Raw genomic sequence first — 6,036 nt, 5'->3', positions numbered from 1 at the left:
TTATGATTTAGCTACATTTTACAACAATGTTGTGTAAAATAACAATAGTTCTATTCAACATTCTAGATTAGATCCCTTAAGAAGGGATGACAATTTCTATAAATCAAACTTTAAAATTTACAGGTCAAAGTCATTAAGTAAATCCCTTGACATATGCAACTTTCAATTTTGAAGGTCTGAAGCATCAAATTAGTTCAGAGTTTCACTGAAATTTTTGGATTACTAAAAATTTACTCTTTGGGTGTCTCAATACCCTGCAGTTCTTGTACTGATATTTCTTGAGACATTATTCACTGTATCAAGTTCTTTTATTGTGCTAGCTATATCCTTGATAGTCTGTAGAAATCAATGACTGTCACTGATCTCACCTGGGATGTTACTGAGAATTTAAGTGCTTGTGTCATTTTATTTAGGTCTTGGAATTCTGGCTCTAGTCATCCAATCATATACTCTTCTTCATCAGCTGCCATTTGAAGAAGAGATTCTGTGAGATTAATTTCTGCACTTTTTTCCTTTCTAAAATTCGCATAAAGATACCGTGTTGAGTCCTGGATTTTCTCCCTCCCTCGGCCTTAAAAAAGCTGTTCTTACTGTCTGAGCTGCAAACAGACTTACTCTTTCCAGCTCATAAACACAGGATACGTTACTATAGGGAAGGGCATAGAAACCACGAAACTGTCTCCACTTCATTCTTCATCTCTTCTACTGCTGTTCTTTTTTTTTTCTTTTAAGAGAAGTAAGCCTTTATTTCCTAATTTCACAATGAAAGCTGGCTTTGTAGGTTATTTTGTAGTAATTAGTTGAACAGACCAAATCCCATAGCCTTGCCTGACACCTCCAATTCTTCCTTTGCTTCAGCCTTGGCTGGGGCTGCGGCAGCAGCAGCAGTGGTGGCTACAGCCACAGATGCTGACGGGTCAGCCAAGAAGGCATTGGGCAAGTGGGAAGGTATATTCAGTCTCCACAGACAAAGCCAAGACCCGCTTGTATCCACTGATAATGGAGTAGGGCACTGATGCAACAACTGGGTAGCTGATCTATAGATGCACATTGGCAACATTACTAACACCCTCCATGAAGCACAAGTGCAGAGTTTGCTTTGTGATATCAAGCACTTCAGGACTGTAGAAGCTGCCTCTGACAAACACCTGCTGTATGATCAGCCCAAAGGAGAAGGGGGAGATGTTCAACATGTTTAGCAGGGTGGCTTTGCTGGCTCCCACTTTGTCTCCGGTCTTAATCAGCTGCATGTCACTCTGGATTTCAATGGTGCCTCTGGAGGTTTTACCAAAAGCTTGGAAGGAGGTCTTCTTGGGGTCCAGACCAATGTTTTGGGATGGCACAGTGACTACACATAGGACAATGGCACCAGCACAGGCAGCAGCTGGCACCTTGTTGGCCAGCAGCATGTCCCTGATCTCAGTGAGGTCCTCCTTGGTGAACACAAAGCCCGTATTACCCCAGATATGAGGCAAGAGTTTCTCCAGAGGTGGGTTGTTTTCCAGGTGCCCTAGGATGGCCTTGAACATCATGGTATTCTTGCCCATAAGCATTATGGCCATTCCACAGAGAGACAATTGGATCTGCTGCATCTGCTTGGAGCCCACATTGTCTGCTCCCACAATGAAACATTTTAGATAGTCATCCAAAAGTTGGATAATCTTAAGGAAGTAGTTGGACTTCTAGGTCGCTCTCTATTCTCTAGGAATCACGGCGGTGCGTCAGGGATTGCCACATGGGATTTAAAGACATGTCACTCTCTTGAGGATGCCTGGAGAAGCCATTCTCACTTTCAAAGGCCAACAACAACTGAGGCACTGACTTCACTTTCCACCTTTGGAGGACTTTTCAACTTCCTCTGAAACCTTTTTAGAGTGCAGTCAAAGTGGCCCTCTAAAAAAACCGGCATTTGATTCTTTATATCCTATTTAGAATTCTATTTGGGACTCCAGGATAAAGTCCATATATTGCTTATATAAGGTCCTATCACAGGCAAAGGTACAATTATACTAAACTACTATCAATCTTTATATTCATTTACTATTTGATAGTTAAAACTACTATTTGATATTGTTTTGGTATTGCTGTTAAGGGAGTCCTGTTTGAGCATAGAGCATATACTTGTTTGGAAACAGTAAACTTGGAACATAAAAGAATATGACAATGTGCTTTATGGTGAAATCTTTAATATTAACTTTGCAATACTTATATCACATCTTAATTGCTTAAAACTATTTCTCTTCATCCACCCACAAAGACATGATATTCCTTTATTATCCAGGATTACTTATATAGGGGAAAATAAATAAAAAAAGAAGCCAGTGGCAGATATAACAAAAAATAATTTTCTTATTTTATGGTTTATCCTAGAATCAAGGGCAAATGAATGTTCTTTTTAGAAGACATTTTACAGGTATAGAATAAAGGATCATAATTCTATTCTTTTTATCTAGCTTCAAGAGAATTAATGTTTTTTGCAGCTGCCTTAAATGTACCAGCAAGAGTAAAACTAGGCTTAACATGTTTACATAGTATTCATAAGATTGTTGAGATGTTAAGATGATATTTGGTCAGGTAACCTGTACCAATAACTTTTCTCTGCAATGATCCGAAGAGAAATATATACATATAAAACAAGGGCTGGCAAATGAACATTCTTTTGAGGTTTTGGCTCCAAACCTCAATTTTCTACATTCTTAGAGGTCAGGAGAGATATTGACATCTATATCAAACATGAAAAGATATCAATAACTTATTGAGTGTAGGAAAAGCTATAAAACAGTATGTAAACAAGAAAAACTGTGAGCAAAAAAAAAAATCAAAAGGAATCTTTTTTTTGTTTTTAAAGATTTATTCATTTATTCATACAGAACTGGGGTACAGGTCAGAGATGGGGAGGGTGAGAGGATTCACCAGAGACAGAGTGGGGAGCAGAACAGGCAGATCGAGGAAGTACACTGCTGAGGGGAGCAGCGGGCGGGCCAGGAGAGGTCTGCCTCGCCATGTGGATCTCCTCCGGGGCAGGCGGAAATCGAACTCTTGCGGAAGCGGCTTTAGCTTCTCAGTGCTGTGTTTTAACCCGCTGCCTCGCAAGGGAGGGCCACAAATACTCATTCTTGATAAAGATTCCTTTTGAGGCCCTCCCTGGTGGCGCAGCGGGTTAAAGCACAGCACTGAGAAGCTAAAGCCACTTCCGCAAGAGTTCGATTTCCGCCTGCCCTGGAGGAGATCCACATGGCGAGGCAGACCTCTCCTGACCCGCCCGCTGCTCCCCTCACCAGTGTACTTCCTCGATCTGCCTGTTCTGCTCCCCACTCTGTCTCTGGTGAATCCTCTCACCCTCCCCATCTCTGGCCTGTACCCCAGTTCTGTATGAATAAATGAATAAATCTTTAAAAACAAAAAAAGAATGAGTATTTGTAATTTCTATGTAGACTGAATTTTCATTTTTGTAGTTTTCAGTCTGTTGCTGTTTGATTTATGATCATATATCACTTCTATAAAAACAGAAACAAAAAATTAGGAGAAAACAGGTTTCTTCTATAATAATTAGAAAGGATTACAAACTAAATACTTGTAAAATTACAGTGAAATTAAAATCTACACATTCTACACATTTAATGTACATTAGTACAATCTTTTGGAAAGCGATGTGACCATTTATGTATATAAAAGTGCTTATCTGCTTAAACCAAGCAATTCTACTTCAGACTCTTACAACTGCAAAAATATATTTTATGTAGTGAGGCTGTATATACTAAATGCAAAAAAATTTAATGCTCTATAGGTCTAATAATAAGCAAATGAGTACAATAAAATATTAACAATGCTGCATTATAGGGAGAAAGACTGTTAAATGAAAAAGAAAGAAAAGAGCAGGATATAAACTCTGCACTCTATAACTTCTTTTGGGAAAAATGTCAGAGTATACCAAAATGAAGAGTACCTGTGTGGACTATAAGGATGAAGGTAATTTTAATATTTTTTTCTTTAAAGAGGAAATGTCATCTTTAAAGAGTCACCTAATGTAAGTCAATAAATTCTAATAAAAAAAAACTATTTGCAGAAATAATTTAAAAAGACTTAAGAATTTTTATATCTAACTTTATAAGGAAGTTTTCTTTTAATAGGGTTGACTGATGGTTTATTTTTTATTATTCAACATGCATTCATAAGAAAAAGCTGAAATTAAAAGTGCTAATTGGAAAAACTGAGGTTGTTAGAATTTGTTACTACTCAATGATTAGTATTCTCATAATCTGTTCAACTTCTTTTTATGCAAAATAGAAATAACACCTACACTAAAAGGCTAACATTGCCTTATTATTTTTCTATTCCTCACTGGATTAAACTGGAAAGAAAAAGGAACTAAGAAATGAACAGTGATATAAGCATTCCTATCAACAATCTCATCTTGTCTGTCAAGTACATGGATTTCCTATGTAACTAAAAAATTAAAGAATTGTCTACAATTAGGATAACTTTTAAACTAGAGGACCATTTGTTTATTCTGCTATCATTATTATTCCTAATCCATGGCCACCTGTCATTCATTTCTTAATACCAAACAAGGTACAGAATATTTACCAAACAATAAAGATAACATAAGCAAAATATTTTTAGCCTATTATAGAAAAATATTTATTTGATGAAGAAGAGCAGTTTTATGTTCTTTGATCTTTTAAAGAAACATTTTCTCTCAGGTAATGTCTAATATACTCAGCAAGTAAAATTGGAAAACAGTTTGGTTGTCAGTATGCACAAGCTATGCCACCCACTATTACTTTTCCACATTAAATATAGAAAACGCAGAATCTCATCTGTTCCAGTGACTGTCAGAAATCTTTCTTCCTGATTAAATAAAAACTCAAATATAATTTTGAAACACTGTAAAAAAAATGACATGAATTATATAACTTCATATTCCTTGATATTCTTATAGTAACAATATGGAACAGTTATTCAACTCTAGATATCTGTGTTCTTATTTAAGGAAACATTTTACAAGCAAATTACAACTAACAAAGGACAGAAGCAAATTAAAAATTTAGCAATATTTACTAAGTTGTTAGTAGCAATTAAATAGCAAGCATTATCAAAATGTGCATATCTAATAAACTCTATAAAATCATAGAATAAGTTGCAGAAATTTCAGAACATGTGTATTTGTATAATTTGCCAATCTTACTCTATTCTTTAAGTAAAAGTAAATATACAATTAATTTAAAATGGAATGAGGGTAGCCAATTCATATTAACCTGAAATGAAAAGGCATTCAGATTTTCTTAAGACCTTGGGAAGTGCAAAGAGATTAATAAGGTAGTTAGCAGTAGGAGCTGCATATGAAGAGACACCCAAAAAAAATATGGAAAGGTCATGTTACACCAATGAAAAGAAAGTAAGGGCAAGAGTTATGAATAACTAGTAACTATGATAGGGAGCAAAGAAAAAGAATGACATTAAGTAACATTAGTGTTAGGACAAGTGATAGGAAAAAGTAACTGAATTTTGTAGCAGTAAGAACACTTAGAGCTAATTCCTGACATTTTTCCTCTCTAGGAAGGGCATTCTAACTTTTCTTGGTACTGGCAATATTCCCTTTTCTCAGAGCAACATAGGTTGGTCTATACTCCTTGCAAAATAAAAGGTTAGGGCCTCCCCTGGTAGTGCAACGGGTTAAAGCACAGCACTGTGATGCAATCGCAGTCACTGCAGCACAAGTTTGATCCCGGTCCAGTGAGGTGACTCACATGGCATGGCAGACCTCTCCTGACTCCTTAGCAGTGAATTTCAGTAGATCTGCCTGTTCCTTTCCCTCACTCTCTCTCTGGTGAATCCTTTTACACCCTGTACCTTTGGCCTGTACCCTAGTTCTGTACGTATAAATAAGTCTTTAAAAAAAAGTCTGGGCCCTCCCTGATGACGCAGCAGGTTAAAGTACAGCACTAATGAAGCTAAAGCCACTTCAGCACGAGTTCATTCCCCAGTCGCGTAGGTGACCCACATGGAGCGTCTCACCTCTCCTGACCTGCCTGC

At 37.0% G+C, this 6,036-nt stretch overlaps 1 protein-coding gene and 2 pseudogenes across 1 annotated transcript in view; all 3 read right to left on the bottom strand.

Moving 5' to 3' along the window:
* COL4A3BP (collagen, type IV, alpha 3 (Goodpasture antigen) binding protein) overlaps window positions 1-6,036 on the bottom strand; it is an 81,800-nt gene that overhangs the window by 39,474 nt on the left and 36,290 nt on the right. The gene's annotated exons all lie outside the window — the stretch shown is intronic.
* Window positions 203-700, bottom strand: LOC105853337 (annotated as a pseudogene).
* Window positions 797-1,718, bottom strand: LOC105853336 (annotated as a pseudogene).

Source organism: Condylura cristata, unplaced genomic scaffold (genome assembly GCF_000260355.1).
Source record: "Condylura cristata isolate star-nosed mole 26May11 unplaced genomic scaffold, ConCri1.0 scaffold00007, whole genome shotgun sequence".
NCBI classification, from domain to species: Eukaryota; Metazoa; Chordata; class Mammalia; order Eulipotyphla; family Talpidae; genus Condylura; species Condylura cristata.
The sequence above is the reverse complement of the archived record's forward strand: the minus strand, read 5'-3'. Positions and strand labels throughout refer to the sequence as shown.